The sequence below is a fragment of the Rhinopithecus roxellana genome, chromosome 17 (genome assembly GCF_007565055.1).
Source record: "Rhinopithecus roxellana isolate Shanxi Qingling chromosome 17, ASM756505v1, whole genome shotgun sequence".
Taxonomy (NCBI): Eukaryota; Metazoa; Chordata; class Mammalia; order Primates; family Cercopithecidae; genus Rhinopithecus; species Rhinopithecus roxellana.
In genome coordinates this window covers 13,047,757-13,062,351 of record NC_044565.1, presented here as the reverse complement: position 1 = coordinate 13,062,351, position 14,595 = coordinate 13,047,757, and positions in this window count along the sequence as shown.

Here is a 14,595-nt window from a genome sequence, read left to right as displayed (position 1 = left end):
AAACTAACTTAAAATGGACCATTGACCTAAATGTTAAATGTAAAACAATAAAACTTCCAGAAAATAACATAGGAGAAAATATAGATGATCTTGGATTTAGCGATGAGGTTTTAGATACACCAAAAGCATGATCCATGAAAGAATAAATGGATGAGTTACACTCATTAAAATTTTAAAAAACAATAACGACAACAGAAAACTGCTCTATGAAAGACACTGTTAAGAGAAAGTAAAGCCATAGACTGGGGACAAATATTTGCAAAACACATATTTGATAAAGACTTTGTATTTAAAACATAGAACTCTTGAACCTCAACAATAAGAAAGCAATTAAAAATGGGAAAAGATCTGAACAGACACCCTACCAAAGAAGATATACAGATGACAAACATAGGTAAAGATGTTCAATATCAAATGGCATTAGAAAATTGCTAATTGAAACCACAATAAGAGAGCGTTACACACCTACTAGAACAGCTAAAATCAAAAGCATTAACGATATTAACTGCTGGAAAATGGGCAGCAATGGGAACTTTCATTCATTGCTGGTGGAAATGCAAAATGACACAACCACTTCATAAAACAGTTGAGCAATTTCTTACAAAGCTAAATATAGTCCCACTGTAAGATCTAGCAGCTATGCTTCTAGATATTTACTCAAATGAATGGGAAACTTATGTCCCCACAAAAATTTGCACATGAATAGTTACAGTAGCTTTATTCATCATTGTTAGAAACGTGAAGCAACCAGGGTATCCTTTAATAGGTAAATGGATAAGCAAACTGTGGTCCATCCATACAGTAGAATATTATTCCATGATAAAAACAAATGAGCTACCAAACCACAAAAAGACACAAAGATATTTTAAATGCCTATTACCAAGTGAAAGAAGCCCAGTCTGACAAGGCTACATAATGAATGATTTCAATTATATAACATTCTGGAAAAGGCAAAACTATAGAGATAGTAAAAAGATCAGTGGTTGCTAGGGGAGAGGGAAGCAGGAGGAAGGATGAACAGATGGGATACAGGGGATTTTTAGGACAGTGAAACTATTCTGTGTGATATTCTGTATGTATGTCAAGAGTAGATATATGACATTATGCATTTGTTAAAATGCATATAGCTGCATAATATAATGAGCAAACCCTAAAATAAACTATGGGCTTTAGTTATTAAAATTGTATCAATATTGATTCCTCAATTGTAACGAATATATCATACTAATGCGATATGTTAGTAATCTTGGAGAAAAATGAACTCTGTACTATCTTCCTTTTTCTGCAAACTTAAAACTGCTCTACAAAATAAATATTAATTTTTATAAGGAAGACATTGTATCAGATTATTATAACTTTGGAGTAAAAAAAAGCAAATCTTAATCTTTATTCTCTAATAGGCAAGTTCATAGACTTTGCTTTTATTAAAGAATAAATGAATAAGCATTCAACTTAAAAAGATCCATGACAACAAAGCAAAAACAAAGTAGGGTAAATATATTAATATATGAAAATTATATAGACAAAAACAAACTGGTGACTAAAAATGAAAAATAACTCATAATAAATTCAAGAAGTTTTTCTTTCAAAAATTAGATAAAAAGGGGAATTACTAGACTATATAATCAAGTATAAAGAATAAGAGTGTTAAATACATAGTAGGAATGATAAATGTGATTAAATCACAGATATGGAGATGAGAAAATTATGAGATATGTTACTATGCACAATGAAACATTAAATTGATAATCAGTCCTTTAGATGCTTGTCAAAATAAAAAACCAAAATCTCTGAAGCTAAACTTAATCTGTTGGAGGTTTTAGAATAAAAAGATGAAGCAAAAATTTCAGGAAACCAAGAGACAAAAAACAATCCAAGGTAATTTTGCAATCTATCCTTTGCTATATTCTTTTTTTAAATTGACAAATAGTAAATCTCTATATTTATGGTGAACAACATGATGTTTTCATAGATGTATACATTGTAGAATGGTTAAGTCAAGCTAGTTAAAATATCCATTACCTCACATACTTCTCTTTCCTGATAAAAGCATTCAAAATCTACTCTCTCAGCAATTTTCAAAATATGATACATTTTTATTAACTGTAGTCACAATGTTTTTCAAGATCTCCAGAATGTATTCCTCCTGTAGAACTGCAATTTTGTATTTCTTGACAAATGTTTCCTCAGTCCCCACCTACTCTTGAGACTTCTTTAACCATCATTCTATTCTCTGCTCCAATGAGTTCACCTTTTTTCATTTCCACTTGTAAGGAAAACTGTGCAGTATTTGCCTTTCAGTACCTGAATTATTTAATTTAACTAACATCCTCCAGGTTCATCCACGTTGTCGCAAATGATAGGATTTCCTTCTTTTTAAGACTGAATACTATTTTGTTGTGTATGTATACCACATGTTATTTATCAGTTCATCTGTTGATAGACACTCAGGTTCTTTCGATATATTGATTATTAAAACAATGCCATAATGAGTACGGGAATCTAGGTATCTCTTCAACAGACTGAGTTCACTTCATTTGGATATATACTCAGTAGTGAGATTGCTGGATCAAATTGTAGGCCTATTTTTAATTTTTAAAGTAAACTTCCATACAGTTTTCCATTACTGTTGTAACAATTTACATTCCCACCAACAATGTAAAATTGTTTCCATTTCTCTATACCTTTACCAAACCTTGATATCTCTTATATTTGTGATAATAGCCACCCTATTAGGTGTGAGGTGATTGCTTATTCTAGTTTTAACTTGCATTTCCTTGATGATTAGTGATGTTGAATATCTGTTGGCTATTTGTGTGTATTCTTTTCAGGTTCCTTGACCAATTTTTAAAGTTAGGCTATTTGTTGTCTTGCTATTGAGTTGTTTGAATTCCTTACATATTTTGAATAGTAACACCCTATCAGATGTAAGGTTTGCAACTATTTTCCCCTATTTTGTAGGCTGTCTCTTCACTCTGTTATTTCCTTCTCTGTACAGAAGCTTTTCTGTTTGACGAAGTCCTATTTGTCTAATTTTGCTTTTGGTTCCTGTGCTTTTGGGTAATAACCAAAAATTCCTTGTCCAGGCCAATATCAAGAAGCTTTTCTCCCGTGTTTTCTTCTAGTAGTATTATAATTTCAGCCCTTATTTTTAAGTCTTTCATTCATTTGTCATTATATTCTTTATTTAAAAATCATTCTAGTTATTATTGCTATATAACAAATTATCCCAAAACTTAGTCACTTGAAATTACCATTTTACTTTAATCATGACATTGGAGTCATAGCAAGAATTTAAAGAGTGCTTGGTAGGACAGTCTTTATTTACACGTTTTTGTAAAGTTGCTGTCAGACGTCCACTAGGCTACAATCATCAGCAAGCTTTGTGGAATGGGCATCCAAGATAGCTCCCTTACAAGACTGGCAGGTACTATGGGCTTCCCACCTGGAGCTCAGCTTGGGATTCTACCAGATCCCCTGTTTGAGACATGAAGGCCTCTTGGTAGCTACACTTCTTACATAGCAATTGGATACTCCAGAGGTAGCATGCCCAGAAGCTGCTTGATGTTTTCTGAACCAGCCTCAGAAGTAATGCATTATTGCATCTGCTGCATGCTATTCCCTGTGAACCAGTCAAAAAGACTGTACAGAATCAAGGGGAGGAGACACAGACAGCAGCAAGACTATTACGAAACATTCAGAGACATCCTCAGAAGCTTGGACCTCACCTGTGAAATTAGTTCTGTTTTAATATTCTGAGCAAATAATACACATGCACACAATGCTTGGACCCAGAGACTTTTGCCTGCAAATGGGCCTCTCTTTCTCAAAATAGAAAAGTTTCTCTGAATTATTTATATACTCTCCTGAGGAATAAAACAGGCCATGCTAACATCAGTCACAACACTATTACCTCTGTAAAGGCAGATTTGATGGGCAGGCATCAAATTTATTAGTAAATTTATTAGCAATAATAACAGCCAGCTGGCACAATTTTTGTATGAAAGAAGTGTATAGGAATTCTTGCATTATGAATTCAATTTTTGGCAATAATATGGGACGTATCTTTCTGAGAAATATACACAGAGATTTATTTGGAAAAAAAAGTGAACAGTTACAATTTGTTGTATATATCTATCTTTCACTGAAGAAAAGAAAAAAATAGTGGCAAGCGATCAAATATTTTAAAGGAGGTTTGGACTATATAAAGCCTGAAGAATTTGAACAAAGATCAGATAATGCACTTAATTTTTTTTAGGGAAAGTAAATTACTGCATTGACTAAAATGAAGAAAAATATTACACATAAATAAAAATAGGAGAAAAATCAAAGAAGGTATTGGAAAGCTATTTCTGAAAAGATAATAATAAATAGTATTTTGTGAGTTATTTCCTTTGACCCTTCAGAAAGAGATACTATCATATTGCACTCCAGAGATTATAAAAGGTTGAAAGTCTTGAATTGAGCTACAACACAACTTTTATACCAACAGTTGAAAAACAGCTATCAAAAAATGACAAATATAATTCAAACTTCTGAAATAAAATCATATAAAGGTAAGATAAAATCTATACCCCCACTACTTATGTTTGATTCCTAGCTCCAACAAAGACTTATTCTCTGTGTGAACATAGAAAAGTCATTTAACCACTCTGTGCCCCAATTCTCCCATCTGGAAAATGAGAGTCCTAACAAAACCTATCATGTGTATTCACTGAATAATACATGTAAAATACTTTTGATATTCTGCTACTTATTCATATTAGAATGCATAGTAAATAGTTTTCCTTGTCAGTTTAACTTTTAGTTAAATAGACTATTCCATCTTTTTGAACAGGTAATTCCATTTTTTGATGTATCGTCATTCATTTAACCAATTCCTTAATATTGGATATTTAAATTATCTTTGATTTTTTATTTTCTTAGGTCACTGATATAAAAAATTGCCTTCATCTTGCTCATTATGTACTCCTGTACATAAACCAATAAATGAATCATTTAGAAAAAAGGGAATGTAAGCTTCTCAGTTATTGCTAGATATTTCTCAATTGTTGATTTATAAGTTTTGATTTAATATATCTCTGATTCCTATCCAACAATTAATGTTTTCATTTTCCTTTCTGTTACAAATCTCTGTTGATTTGATAAGATATGCAGATACATCATTCTTGCATCAATTTTCACTTTTTAGAGTGAGGATAAGTAATTTTTAAATGTTCATGAATATTTAATCTTTTGTCATTTATTTATGTGCTATTTCATTTTCTAATGAAATGTTTGACTTTTTCTTTTAGATATGAGATCTCATCAAATATAAAGTAAAATCTTCAATTCACTGTCATGTGTATTGCAAATAATTTTTCCACTTATTTAACATTTTCAGTGTTTAAGATTTATTTTTAATAGATATCTTTTGACTTGTACTCCATTTGTATCTATCAATTTTGACTTTAGCCTCATGTTTAGGAAAACTTCACAATTGAAAAATTATATAAAATATAATTTGTATTTCCTAAAAAATTTAATTTGTTTGTTTTATATCAGTATAGTTAATTTATGTAACGCATTTTGGTATATGATGTGAGGTAAAGTCTATTATTTTTTCCAAAACAATAATACCTATTTCTTACTGATTTGGGGTTTTACCTTTATTAAATGCGTATTTATCTATTTAGGTATGTTTCTAGATTTATTAGTCTGGTACATTTACTCAATTGTTTGTTCATGCCTGGAACACAATAGCATTTATTATTTTGTACTACCTAATTGAATAAAATCTTCATTGTTGCCATTCTCATAAAATGTTCTTGTGTCATTTTTATTTTATAAAAATGTATCATTTCTATTTTTCCTAATGACCTGTAGCATCATTATCTTGGTTTGTACTTTTATAGAAATGTACTATAAACTGCTAGAATTTTAAATTTGTAAACCAACAATTAAAATTGTTGCAGTATTTTTTTTTTTTTCTGTTTATGAACTACATCATCTCTCTTTATTTAGTCTAGTCCTTGTTTATGTCTCACAGAAAAGGCTTAACTTGTTTTTCTAGGTGCTCACCCATTTCTAATTTCATTTGTTCCTATGTGATTTATGGCTTTGTTCATTTTGTGAGTGGGGTCATTGTTGTGTTCCCCAGTTTTTTTCTTTTGCCTATCAGTAAATAAAATACCTATTGCCCCTTAATGGTTTCCTTGAGACTAGACACCTCCTAGAACTGTCTATATAAGTTCAAAAGAATTTTTCATTGATTCTTTTAAGTTTTCCTGTTAGACAGTATATTATTGGGTTCCAATCAGAGACGTGACAAAACATATACACATAGAGGGATTTAACCTTACACAGTTGGAGCTGGTTAAGCAATCTCTGTGAAGCTGTTGTCCTCAGGTTTTATGCTGGAGCTTCATATCCACAGGGCGGGTAGATGGGAAGGGAAAATGGATGTAAAGTGGGGAAGAGCAAAAAGAAACTGAACCCCACAAATGAGTTGAGGCCTGCAACCAGAGACAGAAGTCCTTGTCAGTTCTTGTTGCGTCTAACCTTGATGATATGGTATCCTGCAGAAGCCAAAACTCTTCTTGATTACTTCTGGCCCACGTATCCTAGAAGCTAATATAGTGTTCAGGAGATGGTAGAGCAAGCAATTACAGATCCAACAAGATGAGTCAGCAGACAGTGATGTGTGTGGGTAACAAAATGTCTGATGTTTTATTTCTGCCCTCTAAATCTGTCACAGAAATTTCTCTGGTGGATTCCCCTAACTCGAAACCTACAGGCAAGGGATTCTGGGAAATGTAATTTGGCCTGGCCAAGGTGACATATTAAAATGTCACTCTAGACAGATATATTAACCGTTAAAAACGTTAACATAGTATCTTTCTGTCGGTTTTTTTCTTACATTTCCCTTCTTTTTCTACTCTTATTTTTTTGTCTAGAAAGTATTCAAAAATAATACCAGATTATTTTATCCTGCTTAAGTTGAATGCCTACTTATTATCAGAATTCCATCTGATAATAGCACGTATCGGTTTAACATAGATACGGTTAAATCATAGTATTATTAATACTATTCCTCTCGTATCAAAAAGGTTGCAGAAGTTTATGATTTTTTCAGCGTTTCTCGTGCTGATGTTTGCATTAATGCCATTGTTACTTTGATTAATGATTACTTTCACTGATGAAGTTTCAGATTTTTCGTCACCCCCTTGTTTCTGTAATAGCCCTGCTTGTTAACATTTTTTAAGATTGAGGTTAAATTCCTTTCACTGTTATTTTGTTTTTCACACAGTGAGATGTGAATGGCTCCATACTTTTCTTTTTGTGCTCTATTTTTTCCAGATTTTGGTATCAAGGTTATTCTAGAGTTAACAAATGAATTGAGACAACTAATATGAAATAGGTTAAAGGGCATGGGGCTTACTTTTAAAGAACAATTAGCTAAATCTAAGTTTTAAAAATATACCAGCACATTTTCACTGGTAGTTTTGTTTAAACTTTATTGTTAGCCTTTTTCTAACAAAAGACCTCTTTTTATTTTAAACATAAAAAATAGTTTGAGCAAATATATTCTCCTGGCATTTTGAACTCTCAAGATTTTCCAATGAATTGAATAATAGAGTGTTACATAATTATATATTTAGAAGTAGGAGGGCCTAAAAATCATCACAAATGACACCACAATGCTTCTAGAGAAGACAAGAAAAATTGTTCCACATTTTGTACATGAGCTCATAAACAATCAAGGATGGAAGATTTCACCCAAGGTCATAGAGAAACTTCAAGGAGGTAGAAAATGATAACCCTGGCACCTCGTTTCTCTGGGCAGTCCTCATTTTGCCAGACCATGGTGAAGCTCTGATCTACCGGGTTGACAGGCCGTTGATTGCTGTGGTCAGGGCATGGATTCCTGGAGTCCATCTGCCTTATTTAGAACACCAGTGAGATAATACTTCCCTCTGTACTCCACTGTCCTCATTTGTAAAATAATTTACACTTCTTTGGGAACTGTGAAAATTAAATGAAATTTTTACATGCAATGCACTTAGAACAGCACCTGACACATCAGAAACCCTAAACACATCTTTGTCATTATTTGATGGGTTGAAAGGAAAAAACCCTGAAGGAACTCCTCATTTCTTTTCAATTTTCCCCTAAATGAGATAATGGGGACTTTTTGAAACGTGACTTTTCTAGTTCATTCCTTTTCCAGTTTATACTGGCATTTAGAGGTCACAAGATCATTGATTACCTCAATAAAAAATTAAGACCTTATTGCCAATCTAAAACTCACTAGATGTCAAATAACACCCGACATAAGAAAATGGGCAACAAAATAGCCTTTAAGCAGTTATACATAAATTAATCCTCCCTGGAAGATCTTGGAGAAATAATAAAAATGGCTATTAAACTAGATAATAGTCTATGCAGTTTCCACATTACATAGAGAAGAATTGCAATGAATTTTACTTGTAGATATTATCCAAACGATTATAATAATTTGCACATATTGAAGAAAATATGATTTTTTCATTTTTATTCTACATATGATTTTATTAATATTTATAATCTTACTAACATTACTTTTATCCAATTTTAAAATTAATAATTGCATAATGCATATAAAAATTCCAAATTTAGGAAAAATATATAAAAAATAAAGATACAATTTCATATCCAATGATTAAATCTACATTTTTAGGGTGTTTTGCAGTGAGTGTGTGGATGCATGCATACACATATACATATATGTTTCTCCATATACATTAATGATACGGTCACATATATTTATGCATATACATAAATTACATATATATTACTGATCTATTTGACAGAAATATTTGTGCCAGATTCTGCTCTAGTCACTAAGAATACAGAATTTAGAAAGCACACACAGGAGAACCCATTGTCACATAACTTTCATTCTAGTACACGTGAAAATATAGCCTTAGCCGGGTGCGGTGACTCATGCCTGTAATCCCAGCACTTGGGGAGGCTGAGGTGGGTGGATAACCTGAGGTCAGGAGTTCGAGATCAGCCTGGCCAACATGGTGAAACCCCATTTCTACTAAAAACACAAAAATCAGCTGGCCATGGTGGTGGACACCTATAATCCCTGCTACTCAGGAGACTGAGGCAGGAGAATTGCTTGAACCTGGGAGGCGGAGGTTGCAGTGAGCCGAGATTGCACCACTGCATTCCAGACTGGGCGACAGAGTGAGACTCCACCTAAGAAAAAGAGAAAAAAGAAAAAGAAAATAGAACCATACAATTTTAACAAGTTTGCATCATCCTTTTAAGATTTGCTTTTTCACATCCATATGTGAATCACTAACCCAGTTTATATACTGATACTTTTAACTACTGTCCAATTTTAGATTCAGCTTTTTACAAATGTAAAGCCATGTATATCTTTTCGGAGTAATCCATGCATATGAACACAATTAGCATTTTATAGCTGCAACTATTTAACTAAAAATGTGTTTCTATCCAATAGCTCTAAGAATGTGATAGCTTTACCAGAGTAGCAGAAGAAAAAAAAAGGACAATATTCTATTGGAAGTATATTAGATCATTTAAAATTAAAGTATAATGGAATATTTTCAGTTAGCACTTATAGATGATTTAATTACTGAGATATTTATAAATATGTTCAGAGCTATGTAATTTTCAATACCTCTAATGGGGTTTTGCAGAGCAGATTAAGTTATTTAAATTGACACAAAGTCCAGATGTATAATTGTAATATTTTATTCCCAAATCATTATATTGTGAGTCATTTCCCCCATACAACTCTTTGTCTAAATACATATCAGATGAGAAAGAACATTTTAATGTATATTCTCTATCAGTATCTCTATAAAAGAACCAAATACAGTAACACATTTAGATGTTTGTTCCTAGGAATTATGTGCTGCACACTGAAAGGAAAGGAGTTGGTGTTATCAAAGTCCTCTTCTGGCTGCTCATCAAAATTTTAGAATACTCACCTTTACTCTGTCTAGTATATGAACATTTTAAAGACAAAACTTCTCACTTTCTTCTTGCTTCTTCTTCCTCCTACCCCTTAAATCCAGGTGATTCTTCTGTAACATTGTTTTCTGAGACTACCCCCATTTTGTTTACTGCCACCACCAACTAACAATGTCAGCCCACGTTGAAAACTTCCCAAGTGGTAAGCAACTCTCTCCTTTTCATTCCACTTTTACTAAACCTTCTGGAAGATAACTTTCACCACATATTGAAACAAAACAACAATTCTCAATATTTGGCTTGTAGGTCATATAAAATTTTTTGCAGGAATCCAATGTTATTATTTTAAATGTAGAAGTGTCTTTAACTTAAAATATCTAAGAGTGATAGGTTTTAATGAATTTTCTTCTTTCACCAATGTGGAAAGAGTAATTACCATTGATTCTCAGTTGGCTTCAGAAAAAAATCCAGAGTAGGAGATGATATCTCAGGCTTCTGAATGGATGAATACCATTGCCAAGAACCACAAGTACTTCTTACCAGAGGGTACTCGTCTCACTGGAACTGCCTCAGTGTCTACAAAGCTGAGTACTTGGGTAAGAGAAACTTGGGATGTTTGGGGAGAGAATGGGAAAGGCCCAGAGTCGGGAGAGTTTAAGTTGTTCCCAGTCCCGTCTCCAGAGGGTCCTAATCAAATGCCACAAAACTCTTGCCTGACAGGCTCAGGATGGACAGGTCAGAGGTGGAGTTGCCTAGCCCCTCTCTCTGGCAGGTCAGCAACAAATGTCTTCAGAAACTTTTCCCCCCAAAACTAGGCTTCTCCCTGGCTGCACCAGAGGCTGTAGGTCCAAGAAAATGGAAAACAGAAACACCAACTTAAAGTTTATTGTGGGCACATCATAAATATTTAATAATTTCAAACCAGAATTTTAAACCTTTTGGAAAATTTCCCAAAGACCTGGTAATATTCTCTGAAATCTGAGTACCTAAAGACACCTCTTTAAGATGTAACAGTTGCAAGAAAGGTGTTATGACACAAAATATGATCTGCAGTTTTAAGGAGAAAAAATATTCTCCTGAGCTTATTACTTTTTTAATCAAGTAGTTTGTAGAACTTTCCGTTTTTAAGGCTAAGTACTAGAATTACAATTACAAGTAGGCTTGAAAAGGGCAAATTTATAATATGAAACTATCATAAAATTATTAACAAATGTAATATAAGAAAGGCTATATTTGATAAAGAGAAAGTTTCCTTTATCTGACTGCAACCTGTATATTCAGTATGATTTTCATTATTCTTTAGAGGTTGACAAATACTAGGTGTCCAACAACAACAAAAAAGTTGAATAAATGGATGAACCCTTAATTGTAATCATATTAATCTGCTCACAATTCTCTCCACACAAGCCATGAACTTTCCCACATTCATGCCTTTGCTTGGATCATTTCACCCATAATTTTACAAGACCTATATTGCATTCAACCTATTTTATCAGTCTTTAATTACCATTTTGTCTCTTGGATTATCTACCCGCTTTCTGAACTATTGTGTCTCATGCGACTCATTTATGCTCTTTTAACTCAATTGCCCGCTAACCTGATACTCCCTGGTCCTTTCTCCTATTGTAAAACAAGTATTCTACTACCCAAATAATGATCCTGGAACTATTTGTTTAACCTTGCTCTGCAAATTTGTCTTACCCATAAAATAAGGCTAATAATAATATTGATTTTATAGATGATGGATAAAATATTACAAGTAAAGTGATTAAAATAGGGTCAGGTACATAGCAAACATGCAGTCAATTTTAGTTATTAAATCACACACGCACACACACACACACACACACAACAAAACATGAAGCATGCTTTCTCTTTTTTTTTTTTTTTTTCATCTCTTCTGGCTGCCACTGTGAAATAGCTTGAAGAATCATTACTACTCAAATGTTCATTGTTGGAAGAATAGCATGTGTTGCAAGGATGCTGCCTGTAGATGCCTCCATGGGGTCCAAATAACAGGCTGTGAAAGTGAAGCTGGATTCCGTTTATTGGGTAGACTGTGACCAGAACTCGGAGTGGAAGGAGACATGGGAGTTTGTTTATTACACCTATCATTCCTCTCATTCTCTTGACCCATTTCTTAACTTCCCCATAACATTATCTACTGTCCAAATTATGAAACCAACCCTCTTATGTATATTTGTGATTTCATTGTAAGCTAATGTTGCTGTGGATACATGTGCAGTATAAGTCCGTGGGTGGGATGGGTGGGGCTATTTTATTCATGAGCAGTTTTCAGCTTCAGGTCAGTCAATAAAAATGCATGTTTATTTTATCTCTTAAGTTATACTGTCATATTTATACCTATATTTTACTCCAACTGTAACAAGGTAAACTCTCTTTCACATTGGAAAATCAAAAATGTATGTCCCAGAGTTCTTAGAACAAAAACTACACGGAAAAGACTGATGGGAGACAATTTTCCATGGGTCTCTCACAAGTCTGCATGTCTTGTATCAGATTTTGTTCCAGAATATTTTTACAAGGATGTGTGTATAGCAAATAATCTTGAAAGATAGAGATAGTGTTTTTCTCCAGATAGAAAGCAGATTTGTTTCCTTATCAGGATACTAAAGAATTAAAGAGAATGTCTTTCCTCAGGGAAAAAGTTGGGCCAGTTTTCTTGCAACCCATAAAAATATTAGGATTTCCTAAGAAACCTGATATTTTCCACTGTGATGCAAACCCACTGTATAAGTCTACCCAGACCATTCTGCATAACCACAGGAGTGAGGAAGCAAGAAAAACTGATGCGAACATGAAGTTTCTGCTGCTTGCTGTGCCATAAGTTATAAAGTTCCTTGTTTCTGACCCAGGAATCTTGGCACTTTTGGCATTATCCATAACTGCTGCCTGTATCCATGAAACAAGTTACCTTGCAAATATGGTAAAATCTTAGACCCTTGATAGTTCTTGACAAGGACTCAAAAGTCCTAAATAGATTGACTTATTTTTCTAGCCCACAGGATACAAAGAATCAGTTTGAAAGTATTAAACTCTTAAATTTGCATTATACATATATCATATTAGTTTTCACATATAGACGTGCAAGTTTCCTTGTTTTGTATCCCAATCACTTAGCAATAGTTTAGAGTAACCCAAAAGTTTAGGACAGATGTGTTCTGCTACAGCAACTGGCTTCACTCCAGAAAGCTAAAGAACGTTATGTACTTATGCTCTGTTAACAATTCAGGAAAATGAGGCTATATGTAATTACCTCTATAGCTCATCCTTCCCTCTCCCACTGATGAATAAATACAATGTCTATTCAACAATCATTGAAAGTTTAATTATGTGATGAAGGACAAGGGAGATTGTTCATTAGAAATTATTGTTCTAGTAGAAGATGAATCATGTGATATGATTGCTTTAATAAATAAAAACTGGTGGCCTATGGATTATACCCAAAGAAATAAAAATCTTCCAGGAATATATTCAAAAGCATCAAATTTACCCTACATGTTGCCCAACTAATGTCTATGATTTGATACATGAGTGAAGAGAAGGCAAGAAATATGTACATGGAATGAATAATTATTATTAAAACCTTAACACAAGAAATTAAGGCTTTAATTAACTGAACCCTTCACTGCAACAGAAATGTGCGCAGTCTTAAAACAAGAATCATTCTTGTTATGACAGGCCTCCAAACAAATATTGAGCTTTTCTTTCCTTCAAAGGAGATTTTGAAATGTAGGTTGCAAATTACTCAAAAAATTTCTAATACAAGGGATATAATCTGTATGTAGAGGTGGCTGATGTTCTGTGGTTTTGTCTCTTGAATTAGCCTAATGCTGTTTTCATTATTAGAAATGATTTTGTCGGTGAATATTACATGGATAATATAGATCTTTGTCTACATGGATTGACTATAAATACAAATAACGATATGGTGAAACATTAACATTGTCAATAATGCATAGTCTCGTAGAATTATGCTGTGTATACTTTCTTCCACAGAAAAAATATAAATCTACTGAGCAGTTGTTACTGGTCCATGGATTCTGAGCATAGCCTAATAGGGGTTGCATAGATTTTTACTCATTCATCTCTATACCTTGCTTTCTATGCCTGTGACCATTGGTCTTTATGATTCAGCTACTTTGAGATATCTTGATATCATTAGCATAGTGGTCTACTAGGTTGAATTTAAAGTATATGCTATTTACAAAAGAACAAGACTAGCCCTCCTTATCTGTTTCTTTTTTCTTTGACTTTTTTTTTTTTTTTTTTTTTTTTTTTTTTTTTTTTGCTTTAGAGAAAAAGAAAATAATAATCTTAGCACACAGGTGTTTTTGAGATGTTGTTTGGTTAGTTCTGCATATGTGGTTTGTGTTTACGACCTCTGAAATCAGCCTGCCCTTCGGATAGGCACCTGCCACCCTACCTGGAGCGAAGATGCATATGTGATCTCTCTCCATCGTCTCAGCCAAATGCATGCTGAGTCACTAGCTGAGTGTCAGACTAGATCCTTGCTCAGAGGTACCTGCTACAAAATTGCTAATTAACAATTTTCAGTTCTTTGTGCCTAAAAACAAAAGGTAGGTTTTAGTTTAAAGGGAAATT